The sequence below is a fragment of the Canis lupus genome, chromosome 19 (assembly GCF_003254725.2).
Source record: "Canis lupus dingo isolate Sandy chromosome 19, ASM325472v2, whole genome shotgun sequence".
In the NCBI taxonomy this organism is placed as follows: Eukaryota; Metazoa; Chordata; class Mammalia; order Carnivora; family Canidae; genus Canis; species Canis lupus.
This window is the reverse complement of record NC_064261.1, coordinates 53,599,502-53,620,445: the sequence shown is the minus strand read 5'-3', so window position 1 is coordinate 53,620,445 and position 20,944 is coordinate 53,599,502. Positions and strand designations below refer to the sequence as shown.

Here is a 20,944-nt window from a genome sequence, read left to right as displayed (position 1 = left end):
TTTTTTCTTTTTTTCTTTCTGATGCCACTATTATTTTTATTTATTTTTATTTTGTTTTATTTTTATTGCAGTCCAATTTGCCAACATATAGCGTAACACCCGTGGCATCTTAGACTCAGCAGCAAGCGGTTCTTCCACATTGGCCTCACAGGTTTCAGATCCCCCACCTCTCCAGCCTCCACTTACAGACTCTACAACTCTCAGCTGCAGAGGTGGGTGCTGCATTTTGCCCTTCTCCGCCTCTAGCCAGGTGTCTGCCAAACTAAACGCTCAATACAGAACATGTTTCTTAAGAAAAAAAAATGGAGGAAGAGAGGGAAGGAGACACACCGATTTTGTGAGCCAAGCTATGGAAATTAAAGACTTAAAAAACAGTGAAGAGTTGTAAGTCTGGGTAAAATGTAGAGACACTGTAGAAGTAATCATACAGAAAATTTTCAGCACAGCCTGATAATGAGTTCTATAAGCTTCAGAGGGGAAAGGGCTCATTTTGTGGGGTTTGGCAAGACAAGATACTTAAGGTAAAGAAGTTATTACACAATAAATGAAATATGGACAAGTTGGCAACATAAGATTTCAGTAAAGTAGACCTGTTGTAGGTTGTAGACCTGTTACTGAAAGTAAGAGAGTATCTTAAAACCATAATATTAAAAAAAAACACATAATATTTTTATGGTGGCTATGAGATTACTGAAAACACTGAGCTTGCCTTAAGACAGTACCTCCGCCCAGTCCTTCTGTGCCTTCCTGTGCTTTATTCTTCCAACACTATCACTGATACTGCATTATATACCTAGATTTTATTGTGTCTCTATCCGTGAGAATGGAAATTCCTTGAGTATAGGGACTTTGTTTTATTCATTTTTTTCCCTATTTATATCCCATTTACAAAGAAGAGGTTGGGGTGGTCATGTTGCTTGTACCTCTTTCGAATGCATAGTCCTGTGATCTTCCTAAAATGTTTCATAGTATTATTGTCACTACTGAGACTGAAATCCTTCCCATCAATCATAGAATAAATTTCAAAACTTTTGATGTAACACGTAGGCCTGTGATGATTGGGCCACTGCTAACGTTTCATCTCCACCCTTATCCCCACCTCAGCCAAGTTTTGAACAGTCTACCACGATCTCTAACTCTTCTGTCGTTGAAGATCTGTGGTGTTCCTTGTGTATAGAACATTAACTCCCTTTTTCAAGTGTGATAAATCAGAGTAGATTAAAACCACGCCTTTTTATTAAGTCCTTCCCGTTTATTCTTTCCCCAAGGAAAATTATTTAATTTTTTAAAATATTTATTTATTTATATATTCATGAGAGACAGAGAGGCAGAGATCCAGACTGAGGGAGAAGCAGGCTCCCTATAGGGAGCCCCACCTGGGACTTCATATCAGGACCCCGGGGTCACGCCCCAGCCCGAAGGGAGGCGCTCAACCAGCCACCCAAGTGCCCCTCCCCAAGGAAATTAAATGCTTCTGCCTTCATGCTGACATAGTTCCTTTTTTTTTTTTTTTTGGAAACCTGTTAAATATCTCAGTAATTTATTGTTATTTACTTTTTTTTTAAAGATTTTAAGTAATCTCTGCACTCAAAAAAAAAAAAAAACGTAATCTCTACACCAAATGTATACCTCAAACTCAACAACCCCGAGATCAAGAGTTGCACACTCCACAGACTGAGTCAGCCCCACGTCCTATCATTGTTCAGTTCTGTATGTCTGAGCGGCCAAGTGCAGGGTTGGTCTGAGGAGAATTAGTTGTAGCCTGATATCAATCAGTGCCCCCAATCTTTTTTGGTATTTTCTCATCTAAGGTGCTAAGAGATTACACAGAGTCTAGACAAATCCTCTTCCCCACCCAGACCCTTCTCTCCACACCCTTCCAAAGAGATTGTTATCCCTTTTCTTTTAAAAAAAAGGATTTTATTTATTCACAAGAGACACACAGAGAGAGGCAGAGACGCAGACAGAGGGAGAAGCAAGCTCCCTGCAGGGAGCCCGTGGGACTCCATCCCAGGACCCCAGGGTCACACCCTGAACTAAAAGCAGACGCCCCACCCCTGAGCACCCCCCTTCCCCAGGCATCCCCTTAAGCTTCTCTTTTGTAGAAATTCTGGAACTACTACCATAGATCTTCTCTTACTAGGCAATAAATTCATAGTACCAGGCATTCATTAAGTACATTTTGTTGTTGTTGTTATTTTTCATAATTACATTTTTAAAAAGATTTTATTTATTCATGAGATACACAGAGGGAGAGGCAGAAACACAGGCAGAGGGAGAAGCAGGCTACATGCAGGGAGCCCGATGTGGGGTCATGCCCTGGGCTGAAGGCAGATGCTCAACCCCTGAGCCCCCAAGCGTACCATATAATTACATTTTTAATTAAATTTTTTATGTATTAATTCATCTGTCCTTTCATCTAATTATCCAACCAATATACAATTCCTGTCTCTCTGCCTCTTCAAACCGTAAATCTCTTTTTCTCCTCAGAACGTCATAAAAAGCCTTGCACCTTCAATCCAGTGTCACTTCTAACTTGCACATTTCTGTCTCTAACCACCACATTACTCAGCAAATATCAAGCCTATAATCTTAGGTCTCTCAATGACAACTTTCTCCTACTTGCCCCCAGTAGTCCTAATGATATTTTCTATCTAATAGGTGTTAGACCTGTCCACCTAATATCTACCTGGGATCCCAATCTGTGGCCTGAACATAATCATTTCAAGATTATAAAATTGCTTTTTTAACTGCTTTTCATTGAGTGCTAGATGTTGTGTGTACATTATCTCATTTACTCCTCACAGTGGTTCTAAAACAGTGAAGTACTCTTCCTGGATTTACAAATAAGCTAAAAGAGTTAAATAGAGAACTTTAATGTTTTCATACAGAACTCCAAAGCTAACTTATTTAAGTGACATTCATTCATCAGCATTTAACGAGCTCTACCCTGCATAAAGCACCGTGGTGGTATGGTTTCATAATAGATGTATTCTTTTTTTTTTTTTTTTTTTTTTTTTTTTTATGATAGTCACAGAGAGAGAGAGAGGCGCAGAGACACAGGCAGAGGGAGAAGCAGGCTCCATGCACCGGGAGCCCGACGTGGGATTCGATCCCGGGTCTCCAGGATCGCACCCTGGGCCAAAGACAGGCGCCAAACCGCTGCGCCACCCAGGGATCCCATAATAGATGTATTCTTGAACATGGTTTAGAAGAATTCAGTATAAAGAGTCCTATGGAAGCTCACTGTTTACAGGACTCCTGTAGTTATTCCTTTAGTAAAGTATCTATCTGTGATCCAAATTACTGGAGTTAATGTAATAGCCCAGCTTTGGAACCAAATAGATGAGGATTCAAATAGTGGCTCTGCCACTGTGTGACTTAAGATCTTCAAGTAAAATACTTAACTTCACCATGTCTTCAGCAAATAAATGGAAAGAGGGGCACCTGGGTGGCTCAGTTGGTTAAGCATCCAAGCATCCAACTCTTGGTTTCCGCTCAGGTCTTGATCTCAGGGTCGTGAGATCAAGAACCCTGAATAGAGCCCGGCATCAGTCTCCTAGCTGAGCATGGAGTCCACTTGGGATTCGCTCTCCTTCTCCCTTCAGGCTTGTGCATTCAGGCTTGTGCATTCTCTCTCTCTCTCTCTCTCTCTCTCTTAAATAAATAAATACATCTTTTTTAACAAACAGAAAAACACCAACATCAAAGTTCAGTAAACAGTAACTATTATTGCCCATTGTCTAGCACAAATCCTAGCACATGGTATTTAATAAGTGCTTATTATAGGATTATGTAAGTAAAGTATATTAATTGAAAAGTTTATAAATTTTTGCTGAAATGTATTAATTAAATTTTCATCATTTAAAAGTTGTGGAGAATAAGGGTTCTCAGAGACATCTGCAACATTACCCAACATGGTAACTATTTTACTGGATTTATTTAAACAAAGATCCAGGGCAGCCCAGGTGGCTCAGTGGTTTAGCGCCGCCTTCAGCCCAGGGCCAGAACCTGGAGACCCGGGATCAAGTCCCACATCGGGCTCCCTGCATGGAGCCTGCTTCTCCCTCTGCCTGCGTCTCTGCCTCTCTCTCTCCCTCTCTGTGTGTCTGTCATGAATAAATAAATAAAATCTTAAAAAAAATAAAATAAAGATCCACTTTGAGGATGGGGGGGTGCTTTTTAATTCTGTGTTGCTGATTTTTCAACAAGTAATATGTGAAAAAAAAGCTTTATAAAGATTATTTTATCTTAACATTAGTTTATATACAGTGAGTATACACAGCTAATAACACACTCTGACTAGCTACCCTTACATACTCCACAATGTCATCAAATTGTAATAACAAGAAGTGCTTCGTTTTCATCTTTCCACTGGGCTGGACAAAGAGTTCCTATTATTTATGAACAAAGCAACTCTTTTTTAGATGGGAAAATTTAGCCCTTTTGAGTTGAAATGAAGAGAGGCGACAAACTGAATGTAAGGGCTAAACCTGGAGTCCTACTGATACGGTTTGAATCCTTCTTAGCTGTATGACTTTGGCAAGTTACTCTCTTGTGCCTCAATTTCTTTATCTGTAAAACGAGAGTAATTACCTTTACGTCGTAGGTGTCTGAAGTATGTGTAAGTTCATATGCAGAAATTGCTTAAACAGTGACATGTTATAAATATTCAGAAGATGTTAGCCAGAGAGACTGGTTTCTCAGGTTCAAGTAAGCCAACATTTATAAAACCACAAATGCTTCCCTCCAAAAAAACCCAAGCCCTATTTTCATTTAAATTGGTTTTCTAGTCCACATTAAAATATGAGACTACAGCCATCAACAATAATTTATTGTTCTATATCTTAAAGTGTGATTCCAGAATCATTGCATCAGAATCACAGGGGAACTTCCTTATAAAGCAAGTATCTGGTCCAGACCTGGCAGGCCTACTGAACCAGGAGTTCCAAGACAGCCCTGTAATCTGCATTTTATTTTTTTAAAAGATTTTATTTATTAGAGAGAGAGAGAGAGAGAGAGAGAGCATGAGTGCAAGCAAACGTGAGCAGGGGGGAGGGGCAGAGGGAGAAGCAAACTTCCTGCTGATTAGGGAGCCCCACCCACACTGGATGTGGGCGGAAGCCAGCCAGGAACTTACTGAGCCAACCAGGCACCCTCCATAATCTGCATTTTAATATGCACACTAAATGATTCTTTTTAACACAAAATTGAGATTCCTACTGTGTACAAGTTATAAATGTTCTTTAACTCTTATGGGAGAGCTCTTAACTATTAATTTTATTTGTAATTGGAAAAATAAAACTATTTTTAAAAGAACCAACTTAATGTACAGCAGAAACCCTTTGCCTATATCTCAAAACATTCGTGGAGAGGACACAAAAGTCTTTTATGAGCTCAAAAACTACAAAAATAATTGATACTGACACAAGCCTTGAGGAACCAAAAGGGAAAGTGACTCACTGTCATGCTTCAGGCCTTTCTAGAGAAAGAACATAATCACAAATTTAGAAATTTAATGTAATTTGAATTCATCACAAAGGGTATTCAAGGCAGGATTAAATCTATTTTTCTTGATCACTGAGTTAAGTTAATTTTTCTTAGACTATCCTATTAACATAACTGAAAATTTTTAAGCCCCCAAGTATAGTATGGATAAAACAGAATTTTGAAATAAATTTGTAAACTTGGTTGTCTGCTCTCATATGATACTTGTAGAAATACAAATTGGTACAATCTCTACGAAGGACAATGTGCAATATTTTTCAAAATTTCAAAATCCCTAAGTTTTTGATGTTGAAATTCTACTTGTAGATGATTATCCTACAAATGTACTCATTCATGTGCAAAATGAAGTATGAAGACTTTTGTCAGTTGCAGAGTTGTTTGTAAAAAAAGAAAGAAAGAAAGAAAAAAAATTAAAAACAACCAAAGAGGACATGGTAAATAGATTATGGTACATCCAGACTGTAAAATACTATGCAGCTCTCTATGTACTAATTAATATATAGTGATATCCAAAGTATGTTTAATAGGAAAAAAGTTCCATTGAAAAGAACCAATGTTAAAGGAATAACTCATTCTAGAGCTGAGGCTGAAAAAAATATAAAAGCCTGCAACATTTTTTGGTGTCAGAAAGTAAACAAACTGCTTAGGGGCACCTGAGTGGCTCAGTTGGTTAAGCGTTTGCCTTGGGCTCAGGTCATGATCCCAGGGTCTTGGGATTGAGTCCCCCATGGAGCTCCTTGCTCAGTGGGGAGTTTGCTTCTCCCTCTACCCCTCCTCTCTGCTCTTGCGCACTCACTCTCTCCTTCTCTCAAATAAATAGACCAACTCTTAAAAAAAGAAACAAATGCTTTAAAAAATATGGGAACATGTTAAAAGGACTCAGGAGATAGCTTGAAGGGGTTCTCTTGGCTGAATCTGGAACAATGGATCATAAACCATCAAATAAGAAAAGAATCCATGAGCCCTTAATGATGCTAAAAATATAAGTAAATAAAGGTAAGGGAGGGAATGACAAGAGTTAGGAAATCACCATTTTGCAACCGCGGTAGTGATAAATGATTCAGGCAATAATCATCAGTAGGTTCTAAAACCACCAAGCAAAAATCTGAGGGCGAACAGAGTCTTGAAATATCTAAGATAGTCACCAACGAGGGGCGCCTGGGTGGCCGAGTCAGGTAAGCATCCCGCCCTTGGTTTCGGCTCAGGTCCTGATCTCATGGGCTCTGCCTTAGGATGAGCTGAGCCTGGAGCTTGCTTGGGATTTTCTCTCTCCTCACCCTCCGTCCCCCCCTCTCCCCGCCTCACACATGCGGTCTCTCTCCCAATGAACAAACAAAATTTTTACAAAAAGATACCTACCAAGTAAGAAGAGACAAATGGTAACTTTACAGCAGAGACACCCAGGAAAAGCATCGAAACCGGTGCCAACTGACACGGTATTGCGCCTGCCAAAAATCTATAACCTGAATCTATCCACGAGGGAAGAATCAGAAAAACCATAATGAGGGATATTCTTTAAAAACAAAACAAAACAAAAAAGCAAAAGCCAAACAAGAAACTACCCTGTGCTCTTCAAATGACAGTGTCAGGAGAAACAAAGGAAAGCAGAGGGACTGTTTCAGAATTAAGAGGATTCAAGAAACATGACCATCGCAGTGCAATCCCCAGGGGTGTTAGTTAAGCAGCGGCTCCCGATTTCTGCTCAGGTGATGACCTGGGGTCTGGGACTGAGCCCCCGCCGGGCTGTGCCGAGCCTGGAGTCAGCTCGAGGATTCTCTCCCTCTGCCCTTCCCCCTACTCACACACTTTCTCTGTCTCAAATACATTAAAAAAATAATAATAATAAAATGCAATATGTAATCCTGGACCAATGCATTGTGGAAACAATACATTTTGCTTCGAAAGGGTAGTGAAATTTGAAGAAAGATTGTAAATTTTCTATACTTGACAATTATGCTACGGTTATGTAAGAAAATCAGAATAAGAAATTCCAACAAGTTTAGGAAAAGATTGATAGTTCTGTAGCCATAGGACCAGAACGAGTTTTAAACACATTCAGTGGATAAACACAAATCATCTCGGTGAACGGGCTTCCGCAAGCCAAGCAGTCATCATCGCTTCGGAAAGTCGGTGGAGCCGGGCTGCTGAACTCACTCCCAAAAAGAAGCCGCAGAGCACCCAGCAATCCACACGGCCACGGAGTAACCAAGCTGCTAGGGATAGTGCCAAGCTGCACGTGCCTCTGCAGCCCGCCCACCTTGGCCTCCACGTTTCCCAGAGACCCAGCAGTTTGCTTTGCTCAATTTTGCCTGACCAGTATTCATCTTTTTATTTTAAAAATTGAGTGGTAGGGACGGCTGGGTGGCTCAGTGGTTGAGCATCTGCCTTCGGCCCAGGGTGTGATCCTGGGGACCCGGGATCGAGTTCCCACGTCGGACTCCCTGCATGGAGCCTGCTTCTCCCTCTGCCTGTGCCTCTTCGTCTCTCTCTCGGTGTCTCTCATGAATGAATAAATAAAATCTTAAAAAAAAAAATAAAAATTGAGTGGTAGTTTCATTATCTTGTAATTCTTGAAGTTCCCCCCAGGTCATTTTGAAAATTCTTTGTTGGCAGAATTCCAGGTAATTTTTGGGCCAACGGTTGTGCTTGACTGGGCCCCTTGTGTCCAAGCTTTGTCAGTCAAGGTCAGCTGCTAAATGAATCAGTTTCAATAACCATTTGATCTCTTTTTTCACTGAATTTTTGTTAGTGTATTTGTAACCAAGTAGGTCTTTACATAAGATCATGAGGCTTAGGTTTTTGTTCTAAGTAATCAGACCTTTAGGTTTAGAATAACACCACTTGGTAATTACACCAAAGTGTGTAATGAGGTTATTAGACCTTTTGCTTTCAAATTCTACCATTTGAAAATGTTTGCCATCAACCTGCTTATTCTCCTGCTGCATGCTTTGGTTTTGGGGATGTGTTGTTGTTGTTGTTGTTTTTCTTTTTTTTTTTTTTTTTTAAGATTTTACTTCTTTATTTGACAGAGAGAGAACCAGACATGGAGCTCAACCCCAGGCCCCTGGCACCATGACCTGAGCAGAAGGCAGACACAACTAACTGACCAATCCAGCCAGGTGCCCCATCTTTCATTTTGATTCAGTCTTTTGCTCATGCATGATTTTGTATTCGTATGCACTGGCCATTTGAAAAATATTAAGTCATTGAGTTTTATGGATCTTCCAAACGTTGACAATTTGATTATATGTTACCAAATATCACATTTGTTTAATACCACTGTCAGCATCAGAAAGGTCTTTCTATTGGTATATACTTAGCAGTTGAATTTCTGGGTCATAGGATATGAGAACATTCAATTTTATAAGGCTATGACAAATTATTTTCTAAAGTGGTGTTCCCAATTTATAATCGCACAAGCAATTTTATAAAAGATCTCATTGGGCAGCCCGGGTGGCTCAGCGGTTTAGTGCAGCCTTCAGCTCAGAGCATGATCCTGGAGTCCCACGTCGGGCTCCCTGCATGGGGCCTGCTTCTCCCTCTGCCTGTGTCTCTGCCTCTCTCTCTCTCTCTCTCTCTCATGAATAAATAAATAAAATCTTTAAAAAAAAAAATCTCATTGATCCACATTTTTTTCTGATACTTGATAGTTTTAATTTGTACCAGTCACACTGTGTAAAAAAGTATCTCACCGTGGTCTTGAGCTGCATTTTCCTGATAATGAATTTGAGCAACACTTTATATTATTCTCTTATGTGAGATAGATGACATACCTTTTATTCTTCTCTTTTTTCCTGTTTTATTGAGATAATTCCCATTCTGTACAATTTACCCTTTTAAAGTGTACGGTTGAGGGACTTTTGATATATTCACAGGAGTTGTACAGCCATCATTGAAATCCAGTTTAGAACATTTTTATCACCTCAAAAAAAAAAAATCTTGGGGCGCCCGAATGTCTCAATCAGTTGGGCATCTGTCTTCAGCTCAGGTCCTGGGATTGAGCCCCACATTGGGTTCCCTGCCCTCTCCCTATGCCCCTCTCCTCCACTCATTCTGTCTTTCTGAAATGAATAGATAAAATCTTTAAAAAAAAAAAATCTTTGTGCTTTCTAACTATCACCTCCTTTGCCACCTAAAACCAGCAACCCCATCCCCACACAACCACTAATCTACTTTCTGTCTCTATAGATTTGCCTGGACATTTTATATAGAATCACATAATATATGACCTCCTGTGACCAGCTTCTTGCACTTAGTATTTTGTTTTCTAGGTTTATCCATGTTGTATCATCCTTTTTAATGCTAAATATCCCATTTGAATGGATATACCACATTTTGTTATCCATTTACAAATTCATGCACATTCAGAGTTAAATTAAAATCCTGGTCTAGCCTGGGTGGCTCAGTGGTTGAGTATCTGCCTTTGGCTCAGGGCATGATCCCAGGGTCCTGGGATCAAGTCCCATATCGGGCTCCTTGCGGGGAGCCTGCTTCTCCCTCTGCCTCTGCCTCTCTCTCTCTCTCTCTCTCTCTCTCTCTCTCTCTCTCGTCTCTCATGAGCAAATAAATAAAATCTTCAAAAAAACAAAACAAAAAAAATCCTTGTCTAGAGTAAAGTTAAGGGCTATAATTAAAGCACCTCCTAATCTTCAGAATGGCACAAATTTTACTACAGAATCCGAGACTCTAAAGATCTTTATTATTCTGGACTGTAGATCCATCCCAACTAATTTAAAGGGAAAAATGTTTGAAATCAGCAAGACACGAAAGAAGAGATTTTAAAAATATAGCGGTGAAAAACTTCTAAATACAAGGGAAAAAATATACTACATAAAGCAATTATAAAAGCCTTTTTTTTTAAACATTTATTTATTTATTTATGATAGACATAGAGAGAGAGAGAGAAAGAGAGAGGCAGAGACACAGGAGGAGGGAGAAGCAGGCTCCATGCCGGGAGCCCGATGCGGGACTCGATCCCGGGACTCCAGGATTGCGCCCTGGGCCAAAGGCAGGCGCCAAACCGCTGAGCCACCCAGGGATCCCCTAAAAGCCTTTCTTTTAAGGGTAGACTATAGACAAAGATTCAAAACTGTAACATAAGTAAAAATACAAGACAGACTTTAGGAAACTTTCAAACGGTCCTCTTGATTAGATAGAGTACCTGAAGTGAAAGGAGCCTTGCCTTCTGTTTTTATAAATGGTTCACACCTAAATTAGGCAATTTAATTAAAAAATTAATTAAAAATGTGAGATTGCCAATTTAGAGGATATCTAATATGTTGCTCAACATTTCTAGATAGCTTTAAAAAGTAACAAGCTAGAAACCAATACATCTTGTGGCTCTCTTGGTGAAATAACCCAAAATGTCTCTTCTCTAAGATATGGGAGCCTGTAGATAAGGATATTTATAAATATAGTGAGCAGAAGGGCCGTTAAACAAACTGTGTACCACACGGCAACTATCCATCCATAAATCTACCCAGTGATGCAGCTCCAAGGTAGAAGAGGGCACCTAATAATCCCCAGTCCTTGTTCTAATTCCCTAGAGGAACAAAATTCCTGTGTATCAGTCTATCTAACATTAGCTTCACCTCTATCACAGAGCAAAAATTTTAAGTTGTCTAAAAGGAAGAAAAAAGACAAATTGACTTTTTATGAGAAAAGAAGAAGTTTTTTATTAATGTAAAAATGACGGAATCAGAACTGTTTTAGAAAAAAAAATGAACAAGATAAATTTGAGTATATAGAGTAAATTCTGAAAGGCTCAAAGAAAAATAAACTTCATTTTCTTTGGTTTAATAGAACCATGCAAGTCAAAACCTTTAACAATTCAATGTCTTGGCTATAATTGATATTTTGAGAGGATTGTCAGAAAAATATTCTTGCGGCACCCCCGTGGTGCAGTTGGTTAAGCATCCAAGTCTTGGTTTTGGCCCAGATCATGATCTCAGGGTTATGAGATTGAGCCCCACTTCGGGGAGCCTGCTCGGGATTCTCTCTCTTTTCCTTTCCTTCTCCCTCTGCCCCTCCCCACACCCGCACTCTCTCTCTTTCTCTCTCTCAAATAAATAAATAATTCTTAAAAAATAAAAGACGAGAAATATTCTTACTCTCTGTGATATAGTATTGTGCAGAAAACAGTCAAAATAGCGGAAACAGAGTGCTATCCTTGAAAAGGCCCATTTTCGAGGTCGGCTCTTGGCTGGCATCTGGGAACTTAGGTTTCAGGAGGGTTCCAACATCAAATGATGAGAATGACTCACTGAACTTTTTGTACAAACGATATGTTTTTTGCTAAATACTTGCTTTTCCTTTTGAGAGCCTGGAATTTGGGTACGTGCCAGGCAGGGGCTCCCTACACAATTAGCTCCTACTGGAAGCCCAGGCACTGAATCTTTTTTTTTTTTTTTTTTTTTTTAAGATTTTATTTATTTATTCATGATAGATACATAGAGAGAGAGAGAGGCAGAGACGACACAGGCAGAGGGAGAAGCAGGCTCCATGCTGGGAGCCCGACGTGGGCCTCGGGACTTGATCCGGGGACCCCAGGATCACGCCCTGGGCGGAAGTCACTAAACTGCTGAGCCACCCGAGGAGCCCCCAGCACTGAATCTTTGATGAGTTTCCAGGTTTGGCACCATTGCATACACGTTGCCACAACTCGTTGCTAGGAGAATTAAGCACGTCCTGTGTGACTTCCCTGGGCGAGGACCCCTGGAAGCCTGCCTAGTTTCTCCCAGACTGTGTTCAAGTGCTTTTTCCCCTCGTTGATTTTGCTCGGTATTATCTACACTCTTTAGCTATGAGGACTGCTGTATGCTGAGTCCTGTGAGCCTTCCTAGTGAATCACTGTCACCTGGGGGTGGTCTTGGGGGTCTCTGATCCTACAAATGTAGTAAGTGAGATCTAGTTTTAGAGAAGAATATACTGCAGCTCTTATACCTGGTCAGATTATAGTGCACCTTGATGTGAGAACTCATATACTATATATGATTTGGGCAACTACCCTCCCCAAATAGTTTCGGTTCCAGAATTCCTAGGGATGAAAGACAAGACCCCACAGACCGGAAATTTTAACTTGGAGCAGAGCCCATAAGCTTACAGTTTGATTTTTTTCCCCCTTAATTACTTAAATCTTTATTTTTGTACAAACATGAACATGTTAGGCCATGCTCTAGAGATTTTAACTCATTAAAAAAACATTGCCTATCAAGCCTATCCCTTAAAGAAGCAGCAAAATAGAGGGTGGATGGGTGGGGGGGAAAAAAGAAAAATAAACTTCCTTGCCTCAAGAGCAATTACAGGCATCAACACATAAGTCAAAATAGCCTCAGATCTCATACTAGCTGTCAAGTCTATGTTGCTACACATGATAAATCACTGTGACTAGCAGACTCCACTCAATATTTTTTACTTATTAAGTAATTATGAATTATCATTATTTTCTCCTTATATAACCAAATACTGCTGTAGCAACTCCATAACCTTACCCTGTGAAGGAGAGTCCCATACATGTATAATCCAAGAAAATTTCCATGATCAGAACACAACTTGTTGTTGTTTGCTTTTTTGTTGTTTTTAACAACAAACTTACCACTTTTTTAAAATGAGAGATTTTTCCCCAAACTGAAGAATAAGAAACCAATCCAGTGTCCGTGCACTCCCAACTGCAGTCTTGATTTTGGGATACCTACTTCACCCTCAGACCAAGTTGGCTCCCTAGGAATCCAGTGGTGGTCTGTCAGTTAAGGCTTCCTCCCTGCTGGGTTTTCACTGCACCTCCTCCGAGTCTTAGGGATGGATTCTGCTGGCTTTTTCATCGTGGACATGGTCCTCTTCCCCTTCTTCCATTGCCATGGAAACATGGAAAAAGTGATTTAAGAAGGAGGTTGAGGATTATATTAAAAGTATGAAAAGGGGCACCTGGGTGGCTTAGTCAGTTGAGCGACAGACTCTTGGTTTCGGCTGAGATCATGATCTCTGAGTAGGAAGAGTGAGCCCATGTTGGGCTCTGAAATCAGTGAGGAGTCTGCCTCTCGTCTCCCTTTGCCCCTCCTCCAATCACGCACCCTCTTTGAAATAAATCTTTAAAAAAATGGGGCACCTGGGTGACTCAGTGGTTGAGTGTCTGCCTTTGGTTCAGAGCGTGACCCCCCCAAGGTCCTGGGATCGAGTCCCACGTCGGGCTTCCTGCATGGAACCTGCTTCTCCCTCTGCCTATGTCTCTGCTTCTCTATGTGTCTCTCGTGAATAAATAAATAAAATCTTTAAAGAGAAAGAAATAAAAATAAAAACTTACTATGAAGCTACTGTAATCAAGAGAACGTGTTATGGGTGAAAGATAGAGCTGTAGATCAAAGGTGCAAAATCACAGTCCTGAAAGAGACCCACACACGCATGGCCCACTGACCCTCCATAAAGACACCTCCACGTGAGATGACCTCCTATGCTCACCTGAACCTCCAAAAAGATGCAATTCAGTGGAGAAAGGATGGCTTTCATTTTCTTTTGTACTTTTAAGAATTTATTTTTATTGAAATATAGTTGATACCCAATATTGCATTAGTTTCGGGTGTACAGCATAGTGATTCCACAAGACCACACGTTACTCTATGCTCACTACACGTGTAGCTACCATCTGTCACCATCTGACTCTACTATAACACCACTACCCTGTTGCTCATGCTGTATCTTTTATCCCCCTTACTGATTCATCCCATAACTGCAAGGCTGTGTTTCCCACTCCCCTTCATGCATTTTGCCTATTTCCCCACCCCCCTTCCCTCTGGCAACCAATGATTTAATTTATAGGTCTGATATATTTTTTAAAGATTTTATTTATTTATTCATGAGAGACACAGAGAGGGAGAAAGGGAGAGGCAGAGACACAGGCAGAGGGAGAAGCAGGCTCCTTGCAGGGAGCCCGACGTGGGACTCGATCCCGGGTCTCCAGGATCAGGCCCTGGGCTGAAGGTGGGGTAACCCGCTGAGCCACCTGGGCTGCCCCTATACGTCTGATATTATGACAACTTTTTAAGAATTTTTATTCCAGTGTGGTTAACATAGAGTGTTATATCAGTTACAGGTGTACAGTGTAGTGGTTCAATAATTCTACACCTTACTCAGTGTTCATTGTGATAAGTGTACTCTTAATCCTCTTCTTCTAGTTCACCCATCCCTGCCCCACCCCCATAACCGTTAGTTTGTTCTCTGTGGTTCAGAGTCTGTTTTGTTTCTCTATTTTTTTTTTTTTGCTTTGTTTGTTTTGTTTCTTAAATTTCACATATGAGTGAAATCATATGGTATTTGTCTTTCTCTGACTGACGTCACTAAGCATTACACTCTACATCCATGTTGTCGCAGATGGCAAGATTTCATTCTTTTTTATAGCTGCTGAGTAATATTCATGTACATCTATGATATAGATATTGATAAAGATATTGATATGGATATATACCACTTCTTCTTTATCCATTCATCTATGGATGGGCACTTGGGCTGCTTCCATAGCTTGATTACTATAAATAATGCTGCAGTAAACATAGGGGTGCATATATCTTTTTGAATTAGTGTTTTTGTATTCTTTGGGTAAATACCCAGTAGTGGAATTATTGGATCATATGGGAATTCTATTTTTAATTTTTTGAGGAATCTTCACACTCTTTTCCACAGTGGCTGCATGAGTGCACGTTCCTACCAACAGTACACGTGGGTTCCTTTTTCTCTACATCGTTGCCAAGACTTGTTTCTCATGTTTTTGACTTCAGCCATTCTGACAAACGTGAGGCGATCTCTCATTGTGCTATTGATTTGCATTTCCCTTATGAGTAGTGATGTAGAGCATAAATTCATGTGTCTGTTGGCCATCTGTATGTCTTCTTTGGAGAATGCTCATGTCTTCTGCCAATTTTTAAATTAGATTCTTTTTTTTTGGTGTTGAGTTTAAAAGCTCTTTATGGGCAGCCCGGGTGGCTCAGCGGTTGAGTGACTGCCTTTGACCCAGGGCCTGATCCTGGAGACCCGGGATCGAGTCCCATGTCGGGCTCTCTGCATGGAGCCTGTTTCTCCCTCTGCCTGTGTCTCTGCCTCTCTCTGTCTCTCTGTGTCTCTCATGAATAAATAAATAGAATCTTTAAAAAAAATAAAAATAAAAGCTCTTTATATATTTTGTATACTGACCCTTTATCAGATATGTCACTTGCAAGTATCTTCTCCCATTCAGTAGGTTGTCTCTTAGTTTTGTTGATTGTTCCTTTGCTGTGCAGAAGCTTCTTATTTTGAAGTAGTCTTGGTCATTTATTTTGATTTTGTTTTCCTTACCTCAGGAGACATATCTAGAAGAATGTTGCTATTGCCAATGTCAGAGAAATTACTGCCCGTGCTGTCTTCTAGGATGTTTATGGTTTCAGGTCTCACATTTGGGTCCTTAATCCCTTTTGAATATATATTTGATATGGTGTAAGAAAGTGGCACAGTAAACAAACAAAAAATAAACAACAACAAAAAAGAAAGTGGCACAGTTTCATGCCTCTGCAAGTAGCTGTTCAGTTTTCCCAACACCATTTGTTGAAGACACCAGCTTTTCCCTATTGCATATTCTTTCCTCCTTTGTTGAAGATCAATTGACCATATAATGATGGGTTTATTTCTGGGCTCTCTATTCTGTTCTGTTGATTTTATATGTCTGTTTTTGTTCTGGTACCATACCATTTGATTACTACAGCTTTGTAGTCTTAAAATCTGGAATTTGTGATACCACCAGTTTTTCTTCTTCTTTTTCAAGATTTGGCTCTTCAGGGTTTTTTTGTGATTCCATACAAATTTTAGGATTATTTGTTCCTAAATAATTGGTATTTTGATAAGCATTGGATGAAATGTGTAGATTGCTTTAGGTCATATGGACATTTTAACGGTATTTGTTCTTCCAATCCATGTGCATGGAATATCTTTCCACTTGTTTGTATCATCTTCAATTTCTTTCAACAATATTTTACAGTTTTTAGAGTACAGATCTTTGACCTCCTTGGGGAAATTTATTCCTAGGCATTTCATTACTTTTGGTACAATTGTACATGGATTGTTTCCTTAATTTAGCTTTCTACTACTCCATTATTAGTGTATGGAAATGTGACAGATTTCTTTTTTTTAAGATTTTATTTATTTATTTGAGAGACAGAGAGCAAGCAAGCACATGGATGGAGGAGGGACAGAGGGAGAAGCAAACTGCCTGTGAGGCAGGGAACCAGATGTGGGACTCAATCCCAGGACTCTGGGATCATGACCTGAGCTGAGGGCAAATGCTTAACTGACTGAGCCACCCAGGTGCCCTACAATGGATTTCCTAATATTGATTTTGTATCCTGCGACCTTACTGAATTTATTTATCAATTCTAGTAGTTTTTTGGCGGAGTCTTCAGGGTTTTTAATAGGTAGTATGTTATTAGCAAATAGTGAAAGTTTTACTACTTCCTTATCAATTTAGATGCCTTTTAGTTCTTTTTCTTCTGATTGCTGTGGCTCAGACTTCCAATACTATGTTGAGTAAAAGTGATGAGAATGGACATCCTTGTCATATTCCTGAAATTGAAGGAAAAGTTCTCAGTTTTTCCCCAATGAGTATGATGTACACTATGAGTTTTTTAGATATGGTCTGTATTATGTTGAGATATGTTTCCTCTAAACCTAATTTGTTAAGGATTTTTTTTCCCCAAGATTTATTTATTTATTTGAAGAAAGAGAGAGCAAGCATTGTGGGGTGAGGGGCGGAAGGCAGAAGGAGAAGGAAAGAGAGAATCCTGAAGTAGACATTCCACTGAGCAAGGAGTCTGATGCGGGGCTTGATCCCAGGATCTGAGATCATGACCTGAGGTGAAATCAAGGGTCAGATGCTTAACCGACTGAACCACCAGGTGCCCCTACAGTCTTTGTTTTAAAGTCTACTTTGCATAACATAAATATTGCTACCCCAGCATTGTTTTCACTGCCATTCACATGATAAATGGTATTCCAGCCTTTCACTTTTAATCTACATTTGTCTTCAGGTCCGAAATGAGTCTCTTGTAGTCAGCACACAGATGGGTCTTGCTTTTTAAATCTGTTCTGTCACCCTGTGTCTTTTCATTGGAGCTTTTAGTCCATTTAATGTTCAAAGTATTTATTGATAGGTATGTACGTATATCATTTTGTTATTTGTTTTGTGGTTGTTTTTGTAGTTCTCTGATTTTTTTCTTCTCTGGCTTTCTCATAGTTTTCTGGCTTTCTTCAGTCATATACTTGGATTCCTTTCTCTTTACATTTTTGTGTATCTTTTACTGGTTTTTAGTGTTTGGTTGCCATTAGGTTTATGTATGCCATCTTATGCATATAGCAGATAGCAACTTAATCTACATTAAGGTGATGGTTGCTCTAGCCCAACCATCTTTTTACTCCTCTCCTTGCCACATTTTAGGTATACGGTGTCATACTTTACATCCTTTTGTGAATCCTTTAATTCATTTTTATAGATCTCTTTAATTGAACTGTTTTCGTGCTTCCCACTTTTCTCACTCCTACTTTTGGTCTTTCCTTTGCACTGAGAGTCCCCATTAACATTTCTTGTAGGACTGGTTTATTGGTGATGAATTCCTTTAACTTTTATTTATCTGGGGAATTCTTTATCTCTCCTTCTGTCCTGAATGGTAGCCTTGCTGGATAGAGTATTCTTGGCTGCAGATGTTTTTCTTCCAGAACTTGGAATGTGTACTGCCACTCACTTCTGGCCTGCAAATTTTCTGCTGAAAAATCAGTTGGTAGCCTTATGCACTTTCTCTCCTATGTAACTGTTTTCTTTTGCTGCTGTTAATATCCTCTATTCCGACTTTTTGCCATTTTAATTACTACTGTGTGTCTTGTTGTGGACCTCCTTAGGTGGATTTTGTTGGGGGATCTTTATGCCTTCTGTATCTGGACTTCATTCCTCCCACCCCCCCAGATTTGGGAAGTTTTCAGCTATTAATTCTTCAAATACATTTTCTGTACCCTCTTCTCTCTTTTCCCCTAATGGGATCCCTATAATGTGAATGTTATTATGCTTGATGGTCACTGAGTTTCCTTAGTCTATTTTCATTTATTTTTATTGGTTTTCTCTTCTTTTCAGCTTGAGTGCTTTCTGTTACTCTGTCCTCCAGAGTAAAACTGATCTGTTTCTCTGCTTCATCTAATCTATTATTTATTCACTCTAGTATATTTTTTATTTCACTTATTGAATTCTTCATCTCTGATTGGTTTATGTTTTCTATTTGTTCAGGGTCTCACTGTGATCCTCCAGTCTTTTCTCAAGTCCAGCGAGTATCTTTATGACCATTACTTTAAATTTTCTATCAGGCATATTATTTATCTCTATGTCATTTACCTCTCTTGCTGTGGTTTTTCTGTTCTTTCATTTAAGACATATTCTTCTGTCACCTCATTTTGTCTAACTTTCTATGTCTGTTTCTTTGTGTTAGGAAAGTCAGCTACAACTTCTGCTCTTGAAAATACTGGACCTATGAAGAAGTCCTATGGTGTCCTGCAATGCAGTGTCCCCTCTTCCCTGAAGGCTCCAGGGGTGTCTCCTATGTGTATTGTGTGGGCCCTGCTAATGTAATTGGGTCTAGTCATCTGCAGTGTCTCTCTTTCCCTGTTGTGGGCAGAGTTTGGTCCCTGTATTAGTGGGTTAGTCTGGGGCTGTCTTGGGCTTAATTTGAGTCACACAAGGCATTTTCCAGAGATGTGGTAGCACTGAACTGCAGGTGAACATGAGCATGGGGTGTGCAGTGTTACCACCATAGGAGAACATGGAGAGTGGGGCTTACTGTTAGCAAGTTAGGTAGGAGTGTTGGTGCCAGGATAGTTCCTGCAGGTGCCCATGTGTTTATGGGGGAATGAAGGAGGCAAGGGAGGTAAATCCCAGCTCTTTTATCTCTAGAGAAGTCTCCCAATAATCCCTTCCCATCCAGCACAGGTTCTGAGATTAGAAAATACATCTCCTTCCTACATAACCCTAAAGGTTTTCAAAGTGCTACTTCTCTGCTATCCCTCTGCAGGCTCTTCATTGTGTTCTCTCCTTAAGGGCAAGGACTCAGCTTCCTCTCTCCCTCCTGGCTCTCCCATGACCCCAGTGATTTTCCAAGTTCCAGGTTTTAAGCCCTGCTGATTGCAGGGCTGAAATTCAGCCCTTCTGACTTTCAAATCCAAATGCTATGGAGATTCATGTTCCCCACGTGGGCTTCCTGGTGTTAAGAGTCTTTTTCCCTCCCTCTCTGTGCCCATGGCTCCCTTTCTTGCACAGACAGTCCTACAGATTCATGTAGCTCCCACCCTCCAATCTCTCCCCTTGCCACCTTTTTTGATGTGGCTTCTCTACATTTAGATGTGGAGAGTGTATTCTACTAGTCTTTGGGCTATTTCCTGGGTTATTTACACTGATGTGTTATCTAGTTCTATCAAAGGAATGAGGTGAACTTAGGGTCCTCTACTCCGCCATCTTCCTAGGAAGTCTTCATTGTAACACTTGAAGATAGAAAATGTGCCACTGTTCAGTTTATTGCTTCTCAGCTCCAAATGCTGCCTTTATTGTCTGAAAATTGAGATGAGCCCTTTATTTTTTATTTTATTTTATTTTTTTTTGAGATGAGCTCTTTAAAATGTATCCCTTATAGATCTTGGAAACTAGCCCTTTATCTGATACGTCTTTTGCAAATATCTCCTCCCATTCTGCAGGTTGTCTTTTAGTTTTGTTGACTGTATCCTTTGCTGTGCAAAAGCTTCTTATCTTGATGAAGTCCCAATAGTTCATTTTTGCTTTTGTTTCTTTTGCCTTCGTGGATGTATCTTGCAAGAAGTTACTGTGGCCAAGTTCAAAAAGGGTGTTGCCTGTGTTCTCCTCTAGGATTTTGATGGACTCTTGTCTCACATTTAGATCTTTCATCCATTTTGAGTTTCTCTTTGTGTCTGGTGAAAGAGAGTGGTCTAGTTTCATTCTTCTGCATGTGGATGTCCAGTTTTCCCAGCACCATTTATTGAAGAGACTGTCTTTCTTCCAATGGATAGTCTTTCCTCCTTTATCGAATATTAGTTGACCATAAAGTTCAGGGTCCACTCCTGGGTTCTCTATTCTGTTCCATTGATCTATGTGTCTGTTTTTGTGCCAGTACCACACTGTCTTGATGACCACAGCTTTGTGGCACAACCTGAAATCTGGCATTGTGATGCCCCCAGATATGGTTTTCTTTTTTAAAATTCCCCTGGCTGTTCGGGGTCTTTTCTGATTCCACACAAATCTTAAAATAATTTGTTCTAACTCTCTGAAGAAAGTCCATGGTATTTTGATAAGGATTGCATTAAACGTGTAAATTGCCCCAATGTTTCTACCAGCAACGTCCACAATAGCCAAACTGTGGAAGGAGCCTCGGTGTCC

The 20,944-nt window shown here is 40.0% G+C and overlaps 1 long non-coding RNA gene across 3 annotated transcripts in view; it reads left to right on the top strand.

Annotated features, from left to right (window-relative positions):
• The window catches only part of LOC112649657 (uncharacterized), a 46,978-nt gene that overhangs the window by 1,707 nt on the left and 24,327 nt on the right, over nt 1-20,944 (top strand). Inside the window, exons 3-4 of one of the 3 annotated variants that reach the window (XR_007403788.1) lie at nt 72-212; nt 8,538-8,627. This is a non-coding gene — a long non-coding RNA (uncharacterized LOC112649657). Of the gene's footprint in view, nt 1-71; nt 213-3,031; nt 4,090-8,537; nt 9,052-20,944 lie in introns of those variants that run through there. The other 2 variants (XR_007403787.1, XR_007403789.1) reach the window with 2 other exon arrangements.